We start from the raw sequence: 18,080 nt of genomic DNA, 5'->3' as shown, positions 1-18,080 counted from the left end.
GAGGGGGGGGGGGGGGGGTAGTCAAACATGGCAGCACTCGTGACTCCCATTTCAGTGTGAATTGACCTGATGGCTGCGCTCTCACTATCATTGATCAGCAATACATGGTGAAATAAGCTGTTGCTTTCTCTAAGCTTGCCAGAAATACTAGTAATGAGTTACTAGCACGCCCAATTTGTGAAATCCTTGGGCAATTCTGGTTTCCCTAGGCCTTACGAGGCACGTCAGCTCAGAGACGACAGGATAGTTGCTAATGAATTGTCTAATTTGTCTTGGCTTGGACATGTTGCGCACGAGACACCAGAATGCATCCCATCTTTTAACATTTTGTTTACATTTGGGGTCCTGCACGTACGACCAAATGGAATCCCCAGTGGAGCATCTCGTAAAGTGCTTGCGTTTAACGAACTTAACGCACCGAACGCTATTTTAAAGCTGTCCATCAGGTCGGTGATTTTCCAGCCAGGGCCATCTTTTCTGTTGAGTAGGCGCTGCCGCTGAGGCAAACAGGGTAACTTCTGTAGCAACTTCGGCAAGTAACTGGTTTTAGCGTGATTCCAGTGGCATATTTTGAGTCTGATGAGTACCAGCTAATAAGTGTGACTAGAAGAAGCAAGTACAAAATCCTTCTTGTTGCTGGTTCCTTATATGGAGATTGTATGATAACTTGAGGTTGTCACTCATATGCAATACGGAAAGGATTATGCTAGATCATGAATTGTTATGGCCTACGAACCTGTATTTGAGATCACTGTACTTTATTAAGGCTGGTCTCAGGACAAGTTAGTTTACTAAATGGAGACTGCAAGCTGGTCCTGCTTTCTTGGCAAAGCAACTGGTGCTGCAGTATGTAACAGTTTCATGTCTCACCTTGTGATGTTCGATGGCGACTGTCTCCTTATGTAAGGAACACGGTAATGCAAGTGCCAAGTTGTTTTAACATGCCTGTGTAGAAGCAGGACTGAGCATTTAATTTTGTGCATATGCTTGCATTCAGTGTCTTGTACCTTGAGGTTTGTGCGGATACTCCACAGGAAGCGTTCTTTACGATTTTTGTGTTCAGAACAAATGCTTTCAGTTGTCAACAACTCAGAATAGATTAGTCTCTTAGTTTTAAGTACATATGCTTATCATGCCACAGTTTACTTACTAGCAGATTGAGTTTTGTAGCATTGAATGTGTCAAACATTTGGTAACACTTATTCTTATGTATTTACTTTGGATTGAGCTGATGCATCTTCTCTATGGTGCAGATTGTAGTGTGGCAATATTGTGCCTGGCTAAGAAGCCAGACGGTCTGTGGAAAGAGTGTTCTGCCTATCTTTTTCCCAACTTGTTTCTGGAAATACTATTCCTTACAAACTGTTAAAATACTGTCAAAGTGCCTTGTACTTGGGCGTGATTGCCCTACTTACAGCCTCAGATTCACACCTGTGACATCCATAACCATCGTGCCTGCAAATAAAGTGTGATAAGCTACTTATTTGACTACTCGCACCTTTTATTTTCGGTTCATTTTTGAAGACAAAGTGTAAAGAAGCAACATGGCAAATTTGTCAACACAATACAGTGACACTCCTTTACAGTGATGCACTTGGGACCTCCATATTTTTTCATCATACAGTCAAACCCGGATATATCAAACCCACATATGACGAATTATTGTGTTTGACAAACAGCAGTAAAATAAAATGCCCTTGAAATTTTTTTTCGAAAAATTTTATTTTATATATCGAATTACCTACATATCACACTTTTTTGTGATCCCATTCAGATTCGATATACAGTCGAACCCATTTATAACAATATTCAAGTGCCACGAAAATTCTATTGTTATAACCGATAATTGTTATAACTGGGTTGCATGAAAAAAATCAAAATAGAGGGATGGCAGAGCTGTTGCGAGAAAACTATAATGGCAGGAAGGCCAGTGCCCCTCCGCAACACGTTCCTCCGCCGGCTGCTGATTATGGTGACTCGTTTAACCGTTTAACTCTGCTTCCTGCGCGCTCTGATCGTGTGTAACAAGTTGCGGCTGATGGCGTTCAAGAATGGCACTGCTATTTACAGTAAAACCTCGTTAATTCGGATTTCATGGGACTGAAAAAATTTCCGAATAAACAGAATGTCGAATTATTGAGGGTATGAAGAAAACGATACACAAATGCTTTCTACGTCAATTTCGTATAGGACGCTCACACTTGACCCACAATTTTTTACTAAGAGGAGAACAACAATTCAAGTGTGAACAATGCAAGGAACCTCTCACTGTGAATCACATTTTAATCACATGTCCGGCGTTCGAGGAAGAAAGATAGAATTATTTTCATGAATTATACAAAACACTGACACCACTTCGTCCACATTTATTACTATCAGAGCATGCACTAGTACCCATTGATGTCATGGTTACTAGTGCATGCCATTGAGCATGCACTAGTAACCGATTGTTAGGTTTTCGGAGGCCACGAGTCTTGTTCCTTTTATCCATTTTATAAGACTATTGATTCAGCACTACCTTGTGGCTGGTGCATCATAGCCGTAGTTGCTTTTGCACCATTAAACCCTACAAACTAACTAACAACACGCTTTCATTTATTGAATGAATCAGCAGAATCCTGTTTCTCTTTTGCACAAGGACAGTGCGGAAGCTGCAATTCTCGTCGTCTCGTGACTGATTAGTGCTCGCAGCGGCCTTGCAACCTCTTTCATGGCATGGCCGCGGCGCCCGTATTCATCTGAGACACGCTTTTCACTACCGCGCGCACAGCCCGATTATTTTTTTGCCAGGTCACCACCCATCGCGATGTAGACGGTGCTTTTCATTCTCGACAGCTTTGCACTGAGTAAAAATGAAACTAATGTTTGCCTCAACCGCGGCCGCTGTCGGCACGATCGTGGACGGCGACCTTGCGGTTCTGAAGGCACGGCCGACGCACGCACCGAGTCGAAACGAAACTACTATTTGCTGCAACTGCGGACAAAACCACGGCCGCTATCGACGCAATCATGGATGTCGACTACTTAGTAATGAAGGCGCGTGGATGACGCACATACCGAGTCAAAATTAAACTTCTGTTTGTCGCAACTGCTGCGGACGAAATCGTGGCCGCTATCGACGCGATCATGGATAGCGAATACACAGTCATGAAGGCACACGGGCAACCCGTTGCTCTGCGCGGGGGTAAACACAAGAAGAAAGGCTTTAAAGGCACAAATAGGCACGAAGCGTTCCAGCATTGCTGTCATTCCAGTACGATTTTCAATGATGACTATGGCGATGCGAACTCTGTCGCTTCGTTTCGGTGGACACTAACGCCGTTTTGGCCCTATTGCGTCACACATTTGCGGCACTTCGCCAGCCCAGTGCTATCAGCGCAGTTGGCATGGTTCATTTGTGTTTCGGAGGGTGGTGCGGCATAGAGCTATGGGCGCAGCCCATTCGTGTTCGGAGGGGTGTAAGGGTGACGGGAGAGAGGCGCTCAAGGTTGGCGATGCTGAAAAGGATGGAAAACAGCGCATGGCGGCATGCAAAAAGAAAATAAATATTTTCTGTTTTCTTTTCAAAGAGTTATTCCATTCCCTTTAGCACGGACACCCAATAGCCAGACTTCATCATTATAACCGATACTGCGGCATGGGGGCATTGTAACCAGCGGGTTATTTCACCATAAAAAACTTACAAAAGTTGACGGTGCAGCAGCTTCCGATTGTTATAACCGATATATTGTTAAAACCGGTATCGTTATAAGTGGGTTCGACTGTATCCAGGTTCGACAATACAGGTAACCTTGGCGTAATGATCTTGCACCATACCACGCGCATGAGAGGAGGCTAAGCATATTCAGCAAAAGAAAACCTCTTTTTATAAAGGGACACTACAGAGAAACACTAAATCGGTTTAGACGGATAAAGCTCTATATTCATTAATTTCACAATGATAGGTTGATTGTTAGACAAGAAAATGAAGCTTAAGGTTTTGTTTTTCGAATGTTGTGTCCTTGTCTTGATAGGTTGGGTGCTTTGTTTGGAGCTGGCGGGCTACCTTTATTGGCACACGGGAGCTTTGTGCAAACATTTCATCGCACAAAACCCATTTCTGCAAGTCCAAACTTCAGGAAACTATCTTGGTACCCTCGTAACTTCGTCATCGCGATGGCACGCAACGTGCGTCACGCCACTAAGCATTGTCAACACGGACCTTGTCAGCACTACGAAGAGGAATGGTTCTTGCTGTGTGCCACGTGCCGTATAGCTGATTGGCATGGTGTCGTAGTAGCAACAATAGAAATGATGATATTGGTTTTCCCCTTTGATTAGCTTAGTGGCAAGCACCACTTTGCATAGTGCTGCGAAAGGTGCTACGCACCGTCTACTCTTGAATTTGACACGGTTGCAATTCGCGGTGAGTGCGCACTTGTACACAAGGGCTTTGTGGACCCCAGGAATGTTATTGCAGACCACTAATTTGGAACCACTGCCTTTGCATGTACGTCAGTGTGATGTCATGGATTGAAAAGTATTTTTATTGCAATAATAATTATATGGACACTCCAGGCGAATTTTCATCGTCGGCAACGGAGTGATGTTCCGTATAAAGTCCAAGTGTGATAACATTGTGGCCGGGCGCCGTATACTGTAGACGTGAGCAAACACGTGCAAGGGTGAGCCAACAATGGTGGTTTGATCTTGCACGCGCAAGGGAGGAAGGCAGCGAGGAAGCGCACCGTCTGCCAAAGTGCGCATGGCATAGGGTTCTACTCCGGCGGTGGCTGTGTGTGACGCGGCCAAATGCACCCGCGTGGGCCCTGTCTTCAAATCGATCTGCGATGAGGGCAGAATGTGCTGAGTGCTGATAGCTTTGTGTGCACTGTGTTCTCGCCGCTTAGTTCACGTTGAAGCAAAAGGCAGCGCGAAGGTCAATTTGGTCGTTGCTGCTGCCGCGCTTCCTCGTGCCAACATTTTGACAGCGAGTGTCCGCGGTCATAGAGTCAGATGTGTCCACGTTTTCTTGTGTGCACGTGACACCATGCTTGTTAATTTAGTTAGTAAGCAAATGTTCAAGTTCAAGTTTATTCACTTTTTTTTGCGTACATGATGATATTATTAGTGACGTTTTTACATTCGGTGTTCCCATAGTTAAGAAACTGTCAGGGGGCCACCTAATATACTATACATATCAAGTATAGATTGCAGCATGACATAAAAAGGAGTACATAAGCAATAAATATTAACAGAAAAGCTAGAGGAAACGCAATAGCACAAAAGTAAAAGCAAACAAATGAAGTAATGACATGATATAAATTTATGACAATATACAACAGTGTATGCTGGAATACATATACAACTGAAAAAATAGTGCAGGCTTCATGAAATTATTTAATATAATGAATTCGATAAAACCGAGGAACAAAACTACTGTACAGAGCAGTGGCATAATAAGCGATCGCACAATGGAAGCTTCCAGAAACAATAAAAACACATACAATTGTATTTTACATGAATTACACATGCATAGTAAGGAAAAAAGAAACCGGAAGCAACAGGTAATATAAATAAAAGAGGAATGTAGGAAATTAATAATTAGTGCAATTCCTCATATAACATTGTCTAGTAGATATTTTTTGTGGAGGTATATGAGCAACACAAGAACAAGGTGAGAGCAGGAGCCAACGTTTCGACAAGTGGACTTGTCTTCTTCAAGGCAACATATCCTCTCCTCAGCACAGTATATATAGGTAGGGTTCTTCTAAAGGGGAGGGAAGGTATGGTAGGTGGGTGAGATAACGAATGAGAGTGTGTTAGCGGCGAAGGTGTAGAATTTAAAAGAAAGTTAATGCGCTACTGATAGTCGGTGGAGGAATTTGAGGCAGCGCCGTGGGTTAGCCGGTTGACGTGTCATTGTAGGTTCCTCTTTTCATGGAAGGGGCCTGGACTACGGGGAGGGGGAGCGGTATCTGCTCCACTGGCACTCGGTGCACTATCGTGTCTGACAGAATAAAAGTAGCCGCAGAAAAATGGTGCTTGTGGAAAAAAAAAATGGGGGTGGGGGGGGGGGGGGGCAAATATATAAATAAAAGAACGAAAGAAATGAGTGAAAGCAAAGCGAGGTTTCAATGTTATTGACAATCGAATATCAAAGAAACTAAGCAGCTCAATGAAAAATAGCTAAGTGCTGTTGCCTATGCTTTGAAGTCTAGCTTAGCAAATTTTAGATTCATGCCTATTGGTTGCTATGTCTTGAACTTATGGATGAGGTACGATTCTCTATATTTTCTGTCTCGCGCAGAACGGAAATTTGACTGTAGTATGTAGAGTTCAAGTTCATCAAAGTTATGACCTGGTTGGTTGAAATGCTCGGCGACGGCATATATATAGTATGTAGGTATAGAAACATGTACCGATGATTTAATTTCGTATGGTATAGAATTCCAAAATGACGTCCCAGAGAAGACAGCAGTTAATTTTCCGTAGTTTGTTCGAACGCAGGGAAGAAGAAAATTATTGTTTGCAGAAAACCTGGTAATGTTAGTATTTTTTAGGAAATAATTTGGAAAAACCGACCTTAAGGTGTCGTAACGTTTAAGCTTGAAGATAAATAGCCTTTGTTTCAACAGTTCTGTTAGTGGTAGAATATTCAGGCTTTGGTACAGTGGTTTCGAGTGCATAGAAATATTATTAAAGGTAAGTAGTTGGAGAAGTTGATTTTGAAGGCATTCAAGGGCGTCTAGGTGACAGTAATAAGTGGTACCCCAAGACGATATACAGTAAGAGAGTTGGCTATGAATGTAGGAGTGATATAGTGAAAGGATAATGCGTCTCTGAAATTAGTTACGGGATTTAATGATTGCATAGATGCCAAAAGAAACTTTATGCATTAGTGAATGAACGTGAAGATTATATTTTAAATGCTCGTCTAAAGTCACATCTAAAAACTTGGTGCTGTTAGTAGGTGGTATTTTATCTTGTCCTATCGTCAGCACCACGGGAGCCACTTTTAATAAGTGTGAATGAAATATTACAAAAGTGGTTTTTGACGGGTTAATGCGCAGAGAGTTTTTCTTGCACCAAACGCTGACATTATTTAAATTGACATTGAGCTTTTCTTGTAATACGGTGATGTTTTTGTGAGATGAATATTTAGTTGTATCGTCTGCTTATAGTAAGCAGTCAGTGTGGCGAAGTGTTAGGGGCAAGTCATTGATAAATAATAGAAAAAGTAGAGGGCCTAGAATAGATCCCTGAGCTACTCCTTGGTTAGTAATCTTGGCACAGGAAATGCTTCCATTGACTGCGACAACTTGCGACCTGTTTTCTAAGTAACTTGGAAGGTTTTAATAAAAGCTGGACCAGTAATTCCGTAAGACTCGAGTTTATGAAAGAGAATGGTGTGATTAATAGTGTCAAAAGCTTTAGTAAGGTCAACAAAAGCTGCACCAAATAGTGATCCGCCATCTATAGCAAGTTTAATTTTGTCCGTGAAACTAATGAGTGCCAGTTCAGTTGACGAACCTGTACGAAAGCCAAACTGATGGGGAGAGAGTAAGTCAAACTTTTTTTAAATATGACATTAGGCACTGGTACAGAAGTTTTTTGATTACCTTACTAAAAAATGGAAGAATGCAAATTGGACGGTAATTACTAATACATTCACGATCACCTTTCTTGAAAACCGGTGTTATCTTTCCGTTTTTTAGTGAGGTTGGAAACTTACCATTCCTAAACATTTTATTCATGATGTTAGCAAGAACAGGCGAAACTGTATCATTTATTAGTTTTATTCTTGAAGGGTGAATGAAATCTAAACCCGCCCCGGTTGTGTTTAGTGATGATATGACAGAGTGAACTTCTACACTAGAAGTTGGATATAAGTAAAAGGAATGTGGACAGCGCGACAAATGGGGAAATGATAGAGGGTGTTGAGTGCTGCGGTGTAAGTAAAATGGTCATTAAAAGCATTAGCGATATTATTTGGTTCAGTATAAGTGCTCGATGCAATTGTTATTTTAATGAATTGCGTATGGGAATCGTTTTTGTTCAGAAACTCTTTCATAAACTGCCAGTTTCAGTTAAGTGTTACTTCCATTCAGCAATATGCGGTTTTGAAAGTAGTCACGTTTCGCACGTTTCAAAACTGCCTCAAGTGTATTTGAATATTTATTAAAGCGAATTAATAGCGTTGCATTAAATGGTTGACATTTTAGTTTCTTGTGCATTCTATCTTTTTTAGAAATTGACCACATCAACCCATTTGCGATCCACAAATTTCTTCGCGCACTAAACCAACAAGTGATTGGGATGGACGATGTACTCCAGGGTGTCTACCAACCGGGAAAACCGGGAAAACAGAGAATTCTCAGGGATTTTGAATGTTCTGGAAATACTCAGGGAAAACTCGGGGAATTTGTGCCTCTATCAGGGAAAATTAGTAGGGATGGGCGAATATACGGTATTGTCGAATATTCGACCGAATAATTCTATATTCGTTATTCCATATTTTCGAATTATTCGGCGCTCCCGAATAAGCAGCCAAAAGCCACGGACGGCCGGTACACATCTCGGAGGCTATCCTTTACGACATGGCTTCCATACATCAATCATAAATCTCGAAGGCTATACGTTTTTGCATTAAGAGCCTGAAATGTGCGACGCAGAAGAGCAGAAACGGCGCTAGCGCACAACCGAAACGAAGCGGCGGAGTCCGCATCGCCATAGTCAGCAGCGGAAATCGGACGTGAAACTTGCACATCATAATTGCAATTCTCGGACGTGAATGCAGCAACGACGTAATGCCGGTAATGCTTCGTGCCTATTTGTGCCTTTATTGCGTTTACCGCCGCGCATAACAACGCGTTGGCCGCGGGATTTCATAGTCGCCACCCATCATCGCGTCGATAGCTGCCGCGGTTTCCTTCGCAGCGGTTGCGGCAAAAAGTAGTTTCGTTTTGACGCACGTCGGTCGTCGGCCGCGTGCTTAAAAAACTGCGTAGTGGCCATCCATGATCGCATAGATAGCGACCGCGATTTCGTCTGCAGTTGTTGCAGTGAACGGTAGTTTCGTTCTGACTCGGAGCGTGCCACGTTAGCGGCAAAAACGCGCGCGTCATGCCGCGATCGGCAAGTTGCCGCCGCTCGCGGCTTTGCCGCGCGTCAGCGCCTTGCCGCGAAGTCCACCGTGGCAATCGCGTCTCTCCTCGCGGCAGCGCGATATGATCTCGCGCGCTCTCGGAACGCAGAATCACCGTGAGCGAAAAGGGTGCAATCGGACAGCGTCCAGAAATCCCTCCATAGAACCGCGAGAGACGACGATGCCTCCATCCAGCGCGGAGCGGCGGAGGTCCGGTTGCCATTGGCTCCGTGACGTCACCCTCGTCGCTCTCGGCACCTGGCGCTTTTGGCATGACGCGCGCGTTTTTGCCGCTAGCGTGGCTGTACCGTTCATAATCGCGTCGATAGCGGCCGCGGTTGCGACAAACAGTTTCGGTTTGACTCGGTGCAAAGCTGTCGAGGATGAAGAGCACCGGCTACATCGCGATGGACGTGCGATCTGTTGGCGGTTAGCTTACTGGCGAAAAAATAATCGGGATGTGCGCGCGGTAGTGCAAAGCGTGTTGCAAATGATGGCGCGCGCCGCGGCCGTGCTGCGAAGGAAGTCGCGAGGCCTCGATCGCCGCTGCGAGAGCCAATCAGTCACGAGATAACGGGAATTGTAGCTTCTGCACTGCTTTTGTGCAAAATAGCAAAAGGATTTGCTCAGCCATTACACTTATAAAATCTTGCTGACGTATAAGCATTTGCTTATTGTTTTCTAGATCCCCTGATAATTTGGACATTTTTTTTTTCAATTCCGTGAAAGTCGAATTAACTAGGTTTTAAAGTAATATGTGATAGATACTGTTCGAACTATTCGATTCGAAATTATTCGACCAAATCACTATTCGATTTGAATTTGCTTCGAACCTCAAATCCACTATTCGCCCATCCCTAAAAATTAGCTGTAATTATATTGAAAGGGAACGAAAGTTGCGGTTATGGAGGGAGGGAGGGGAGGCGACGTATAGCTGTGGCACCAAATGCATATTTATATAAAAATTTTGTGAGGCGAGAAGGTGGTAAAGACTTCGGACGTTGCTCGACGAGTGTCCCGTTCTGATCTCGTCGAAAACCTCCGAGCCGCCCCCAGAGGCACCGGCAACAGTCACCAACGCCTTGCGCGTTCGGTGCGAACGCGGGCAAAACGCCGACGGCGTCGACAACAGTTCTGCGCGTTGCTAGTGCTGCTGCATGTCCAAGATAAATTTATACAGCTGATAGAACTTCTACTATCCTTACTCCGTATAGCTCTCTACTAATTTGCTATCGCAATTGATACTTCGCCTTTCGGGTGAAACTGCGACATTTTAGGGGCGAAGCTCCTTAGGGTGTGGGTCTGTCCCTCTTCTGTAGTATGTAGTAGTAGTAGTAGTAGTCGTTGTAGTAGGTAGCCACGTCTACTTTTATGGGAAAAAATTCCGAAATTTCTGTCCGTAGCGCGGAATCGAACCAGGGACCCCTCGCTTCTGAACGCGCGGCGCTAGCCACTACGCCACGAAGCGCACATGGACACACGTACCACGATGACAATAAATACCCAACATTAACGAAAGACTGCGCGTTTCTAACACGTTTGTGCTAGCGCGTTACAGCCCGTGTAAGAAGCTGGTGTAAGACGCTGTGGCCTCTCCGCCTTACCCCCGTATTAATAAACGCTCCTCGACTTGAACTTGACTTGCCACCGCCTTGGGCAGCGCGTTCGAAACGCGTTGAAGGCGGTGGCAAGTAAAGTTCAAGTCGAGGAGCGTTTATGAATACGGGGGTTATACTCTCTCAGCAGTCATGTGATGGCGTCGGCAAACGCGGTGCACGTTCCGGCATGTGTAAACGGCTGCGTAAGACGCTGTGGCCTCTCCCCCTTACTAGAGAGTACTGCACGTTTCTAACGCGTTTGTGCTAGCGTCCCCTTAAGCGGGAGATGGTGCAATTATAATGAAGGGCGCTGTTATAAAATAGGAATGACGTCACATATGGCGCGTGTCATTGGTGGAAGTCAATCGTTCGATTTAGTGCGGCGAGACTGGGCGAATTACACGGAAGATTCACGGTTTACCGATGATTCCCTCCGGAGCTTCGCCCACTCATCATCATTCACCCCGTGGATATGCGGTGTTTTTTTGTTAACATGCTTACTAAAGAGTAACAGCATCAGGCAACATGGTGTCAGCCCGTCTTGATGTAAAAGAAAGTTCTGTTTCACTCAGGGAATTTAGCAACATCACTCAAGGAAAACCTGGAAAACTCAGGGAATCTGAAAATGTCAACTTGGTAGACATTTTACTCTGTACCTTGTACCCTGACATTTTACTCTGTACCCTGTACTCTGTTTAGTGCAATTTGTTATCAGTTGTCGCAGTTTCACCCGAAAGGCGAAGCACCAATTGCGATAGCAAATTATTAGAGCTATACGGAGTAAGGATAGTAGTTTTATCAGCTGTATAAACTTGGACATGCAGCAGCACCAGTAACGCGCAGAACTGTTGTCGACGCCGTCGGCGTTTTGCCCACGTTCGCACCGAACGCGCGCGTAGTTTTTGTATAAATACGTATTTGGTGCCGCAGCTAAACATCGCCTCCCCTCCCTCCCTCCCGTCCCCCCACAGCCATTCGCGCGACGGAGAAAGTTGCGTTTGCTCTCTATATATGGAAAGGAGGAAAGAGACGCTTAATTCTGCGGGCCTTCAGGGAGCCTGCAGAAGATAGCGTCAACCTTTCCCTTTCCTCACGAACCACTTACTACTACTATAGTGCCTAGAATAAGTATATTCTAGGCACTATACTACTACTTCAGGGAGCCCGGCGCAGAACGCGCGTTTGCTCTCCGACGTGCGTTCGCTCCCCGATGATGATGATGATGATAAGTGGTTCTTGAGGGAAAGGGAAAGGTTGGCGCTATCTTCTGCAGCCCTTGAGGGAGCACGGCTCAGCGCCAAACGCGTTCGCTCCCCGTGAAAGCGCGCGTCCCTCGCGCCCTTTCACTCGCACATACAGCGTCCGGAGCGCGGCGACGATTTCATCGCCGTTGACGTCATACGGAACCTCACGGCGACGACGACGGCGACGGCAGAAATCTGGTTTGGAGTGTCCATATAATTGCTATCGCAATAAAACGCGTGTTTGTTCTCCGCCGTGCGGTCAACCCCCCCCCCCCCCCCCTGAAAGCGCGCGTCCCTCGCGCCCTTTCACTCGCACATACAGAGTTGGGCGCGCGGCGACGATTTCATCTTCATTGACGTCATACGGAACCTCACGGCGACGGCGACGCCGACGGCAGAAATCTGCTTTGGAGTGTCCATATAATTGCTATCGCAATAATAAGTTGTAAGCTCGGTCAGGAGATTCATCTTCTGTGACATTAGTCCAATCTAATTTGTTAACCACGGCAACAAACAGTCCCGTCACTCAAACGTTTGTTTGAGTGACGGGACGAAGAAGCAGATCCTAATCTGAGGAAAACAGGATAATGGTCACTGAACTGATAGTCTATTGCAGCCGCCGTGACATCAGTCGTTAAGCTCTCCAAAATATGGTCAATTGATGTGTTAGTACCTGATAGATCGCACCTACAGTGGGAGCCGTTATTAATGAAGAGAATCCAAAGTTTTGATACGCATGAACATAATCAGAGCAAAAATGACTATTAGGGTCAAGTATATTGATGTTAATGTCGCCGCATATTATGATTTTTTTTTATTTTCAAAAACAAGTATGTTTAAGATGGATTCAAGTTGTGAGCAAAAATAAGTAACCGATGATGAGGGTGAGCGGTAGATTGACGCAATGATCGTGTTTCTGCCGTTCAATGAAAAAACGTTCTGATCAAATTCTAGCCACACCGATTCGCAGTTCAAGTTATTGAAGAAAAGGTCGTGACGGCGCCTATATGATAGCGATGAATCGATAAAGATGGTGGAATCGGCCCCACGGGTCGCGTCACGGTTACAGTATTCAGAAGTGCAATTTGATAAGCCGTATAAATTTCCATCATTCTTCGTTATAGCCATGTTTCGGAGAGGCAAATGACAGAAAAGGTGTGATCGATCACAGATAGGAAGTGAATGAGGTCGTCATGATGCTTTCTTAGGCTACGTACATTAAAATGAATCAGCGATAGAGCCGGCGTGTTATCCTTAAGAAATGTTTTAGTCGGCTGATAAGACAGAACAGTGGAATCCATGGTTATGCATCAAGACTTTGCTAGCGACAACAATCTGTTGAAAGATAGACAGGTTGCCTGCATCACATATACGATACACGCAGCTGTCATCACTTTTCCTGGCCTTTATTATGCAGTTATCTGACCACAGATACCTCCAATTCTTAGCCTTTTTTAGTTCCAAAGCCTGAGCAAACAGCCTCTTTTTCTCTGGTGTTAAATGATCATTGACAAATACAGTCTGTCCGTCCCTTTATGAAAGCCAATGGCTGCTGTCGTAATGCATGATTTCCGTGCCTTGGAAGCAAAGTCGGCTTTCTTTCCTCGATCTGGAGCAAAATCGCGCGATTATGTTCAATCCATTTTTTGCCGAGACACGATGGACAACGTCGATGTCCTTAGGCTCAGTGGGGCATCCAACCTTTTCACCGATTGCCGGGACTACAGCAAGACAGTTCTCACTTTCTGTGCTAGGAATGCTTTTTATATCGACATTGTTCAAGCGCGAGTGTTGCTCCAGGGCAGCTAGCCGATCACCTAGTTGTTTATTCTTGTCCTTTAGCGCTTTTTCTTTGGCCAGTTCTTCATTTCTGCACTTAACAGATTCGTAGAGATGGCTATGCATTTGTAAGCTCTCCCTCGTTTCTTACGGAAATGAGGGAGAGCTTACAAATACCTCCAATTCTTAGCCTTTTTTAGTTCCAAAGCCTGAGCAAACAGCTTCTTTTTCTCTGGTGTTCAATGATCATTGACAAATACAGGCCTGTCTATTTCTTTATGAAAGCGTAGTTGCCGTAAGGTCAGCACGAAGTAGCTCGGTTTGTTTAGATAACTCGGCCGTTGTCGGCATGATGCAAGACTGAAGTATACTGCAAAAAAGTTGCCGCAGTTTCACCTGAAAGGCGAAGCATCAATTGCGATAGCAAATTTGTAGAGAGCTATACGGAGTAATGATAGTAGCTTTATCAGCTGTATAAACTTGGACATGCAGCAGCACCGGCAACACGCAGAACTGTTGTCGACGCCGTCGGCGTTTTGCCCGCGTTCGCACAAAATGCGTGCGGCTTTGGTGACTGTTGCCGGAGCCTCTGATATAAATAGGCACTTGGTGCCGCAGCTAAACGTCGCCTCCCTTCCCCCCCTCCCCCCCCCCCCCCCCGCACGTCCTTTCAGGCGTCGGAAGAAGGCGCGTTTGCTCTACATATAGGTGATTGTAAAGGAGGAAAGAGACGCCTACTTATGCAGCCCTTAAGGGAGCACGGCGCAGAACGCGCGTTTGTTCTCCGCCGTGCGTTCACTCCCCGTGAAAGCGCGCGTCCTTCGCGCCCTTTCACTCGCACATACAGCGTTCGGCGGCGCGCGGCGACGATTTCATCTCCATTGACGTCATACGGAACCTCACGGCGACGGCGACGGCAGAAATCTGCTTTTGAGTGTCCATATAATTGCTATCGCAATAAAATCAGTAAAATGAACTAAAACAACTGGCAGCAGTGAAAGCGGCAAGGATTACAAGACAGAACAATACATAAAGCACCAACCTGAATGGCGCAGAAGAGCAGAATTAGTACGTTGCCACTAGCCGCAACCGCTGCTGCCAAATGACAAGTCTGGACTGGAAGGAATCCTTATGTAGGGCCAAAGCGCCGACAGATGGCAAGGCCAGCTGTTCAGCAATGTATTTCTGGCGGTGATGAGGCTAATTCAGCGAGGGCACCGTAGATCACCCAGGCACATGTATAGTGACTGGACAGTTGCAGTTGCGCAGTCAGTCTGCTGACAAGTGTATGTTTACAAGTTCATGTGGGCGATAAAATTACTACCCTTACTTCGTATGCATACTTTGTATAGCTGTCTGTTGCTATCGCAATCCATGTTTTGCCTTTAGGCCTAACTCTGACTTTTTGGAGCGCATCGCTTAGGCGCCTGCCTGTTCCCGTGTTGAGCGTCGGCGTCCCTCATCCTACCCGTCACCGAGCGAACGAGCACAGCAAAAGATGAAAGAGCGAACACGGAGCGGGCGATGAAAGACAGCGAGTGTGAAGACAGTTCAAGGAGAAAAGCGGAGGAAGAGAGTATGACGAAAGGGTGAGGAGGAAAGCGGAGTGCTGCGCAAGACACGTTCTGCGGCGACAATCGCTCCAAGATGGCACCAGGGTAGTGTGCGTCATCTGTTCACCGATGACGCCATCGATAAGGCAGGCAGCTTGCGCGTCAAGACAAAGCGCTGCATGAGCGGAGGCTCATGCAGCGCTTTGGCCTGTGGCTGCTGCTGTGGCTGCTGCTGTGAATCACGCCCACATGTCAGCCGTGCGCTGCCTCTCGCAATCTCCCGATTCACGAGGCAGTCGCGTCACGCTTCGCTCCATTGGCAACGTGTGCCACACGAGACAGATTGTCCGCGCCAGCAAATATATCGCGAAATGAAAACACGTACAGAGCTGCGCTGAAATTTCGCGTTAGGGAGTGTCGTAATCGTCGATGATTTTTTTTTTTGTCTGGTAACTAAAGAGAATGCGTAAAAGCTTGATAGCGGGTAACACGGCACAGTATCTGGTAACTTCAAAGGATGAGTAAACCTCGGTGAAGGAATTACTGTTTTGCACAAGGCAGCAAACTCGATACAGCAAATGAGACTGCCCAGGCCCTTGCTGTTTGGATTTATTGCAAAGAACAGCACACCAGCGGAGGGAGGAAAACTTAAGAAACAGACACATGTGGTGACTTCCAGCTAAGATTTTATAAAATGGGCACTCGTACATACTGTGGGGATGCGCGACTCTCACGCGTCTCCTGCAATCCGGCTTCACTAAGTGCCAGCGGCGGTCGTGGTGGTTGCGGCGCATTGCGAGAGATGGCGCGAGTGTCGCGATGCAAACGCCACCGAACGGCAGGGTGACTTGGGCGAAAAAAATTACAGCATATCCACGGGGTGAATGATGATGAGTGGGCGAAGCTCCGGAGGGAATCATCGGATCTCCCGCTTAAGGGGACGCTAGCACAAACGCGTTAGAGAAGTGCAGTACTCTCTAGTAAGGGGGAGCGGCAACAGCGTCTTACGCAGCCATTTACACATGCCGGAACGTGCACCGCGTTTGCCGACGCCATCACATGACTGCTGAGAGTGTATACCCCCCGTATTCATAAACGCTCCTCGACTTGAACTTGACTTGCCACCGCCTTGGGCAGCGCGTTCGAAACGCGTTGAAGGTAAGGCGGAGAGGCCACAGCGTCTTACACCAGCTTCTTACACGGGCCGTAACGCGCTAGCACAAACGCGTTAGAAACGCGGCCTTTCGTTAATGTTGGGTATTTATTGCCATCGTGGTGCTTGTGTCTATGTGTGCTTCGTGGCGTAGTGGGCTAACGCCGCGCGCTCGGAAGCGAGGGGTCCCTGGTTCGATTCCGCGCTACGGACACAACTTCGGAATTTTTTTTTCTCATTTTTCTCAGACTGGTTACACACTACTACTACGACGAGGGACGAACGGGTGCCGCCTTAAGGAGCTTCGCCCCTAAAAGGTCGGAGGCGCTCTCTCTTTGGCTTGGGATCGGCGACGAACATGCACGAACGTTTCGCGCGTGCGCCGGCCCGCTTCAGGACACCGGTATGGACGAACACGGATCGTTCGAGCCACGGTGTAAGAAGAAAAACGTGGTTCGAGCGCGCCACCGTTCGCGTGACCGTACACGTGAACGACTAGGCGATGGTGTCATAGCATGGGGCGAACGTATTCGCTCGCTATCGAGTCGCGGTGAGTCGGACTTCCTTGATTTGTCGCGCGCCCGTGTGAATGTTCTATTGGTAGTAATTCGGCTAGTGTGCATTGGTGTATGAAAGGCGCAATAAATGCCCTTGTGATTGTTTGCACTACTGTGTTGTCATTCCTTTGTCCCAAGAGCCCGTGTGATACCCCACATCTGGTGCCCAACGTGGGGCTCTTGGGGCATCGGACGATAATTTTAACAGTTTTGCTCGGTTCGAGATGTTTCAACCGAAGCGTAGTCCTAGCGTGGATTTTGATCGCTAGTGTCGGCGGTGTGCTTTCTTGAGCGAGGCGACGCTTGCTGTAGCGTGTTTGAACTTTTCAACATGCTAAGCCTTTTCGCGAGTGTTTTGAAGTACACTCGTCGGTACGAGAGCCACGTGGTCTGCATCCTGGGAGAGCGAGGCCTAGCGCCTGCGGAGCATTGGCAATCCTGAAGCGAGTGAGTACGGAAGCCTCGTGGGTGGTCCGAATTTCTTATGTAAATAGCTTCTTCTATATCTTTGACTTCGGAAGTCGAGGCTCAGGGAGCCGGGTGGCCGCGGGCCACGGGTGCCGCTACGGGCTGACTGGTATTGCGGCCTGGCACCGGGCGCTCCGACACCGTCTGGGACGGTGGGCGCCGTCAACTCGCGATCGGATGCTGTGTGCACCGAGCGGTGTAGGACCACCTCACAGAGCTAACGTCTCCTCGCGGCTGCCTGTTGTGCCATTTTGGGTGATGTTTTTTTTTTTTGGATGCCGGTTGTTGTCAAAGTAGCGACGCATTAGGCCTAAGGCTTTACAAAGCCGCCTGTCGCACGTTGAGGGACACAACCTGGTGGACCGTGGTGTTGAGGTGTCGCACATTGCTTCCCTCATTAGTCCGCCTCGCACGAATTGAAATTACTCGTTCGACTCAAGAAAGCAAGCTTTGTTCACGTGAACGTAACATCTGAAATGCTAGCCGAATTGAACATCATACCACGTGGGCGATGCGTGTGCCGAATTCCTCTCCCTTGCTCTACTTTAGTGTTTGTCGAGTGCGTTGAGTGTACGCAGCGTGAGCGGAGTCACCCCTGGTT

At 46.6% G+C, this 18,080-nt stretch overlaps 1 protein-coding gene across 4 annotated transcripts in view; it reads left to right on the top strand.

Moving 5' to 3' along the window:
• LOC119455349 (talin-2) overlaps positions 1-1,479 on the top strand; it is a 324,493-nt gene extending 323,014 nt beyond the window's left edge. For all 4 annotated transcript variants that reach the window (XM_049668712.1, XM_049668713.1, XM_037716732.2 and 1 more), the window contains exon 55: positions 4-1,479. The gene's annotated coding sequence lies outside the window, so the exon portion shown is untranslated. The remainder of the gene's footprint in view (positions 1-3) is intronic.
• The last annotated feature ends 16,601 nt before the right edge of the window (positions 1,480-18,080 follow it).

The sequence above is a fragment of the Dermacentor silvarum genome, chromosome 6 (assembly GCF_013339745.2).
Source record: "Dermacentor silvarum isolate Dsil-2018 chromosome 6, BIME_Dsil_1.4, whole genome shotgun sequence".
NCBI lineage: Eukaryota > Metazoa > Arthropoda > Arachnida > Ixodida > Ixodidae > Dermacentor > Dermacentor silvarum.
This window is presented reverse-complemented; position numbering and strand designations above follow the sequence as displayed.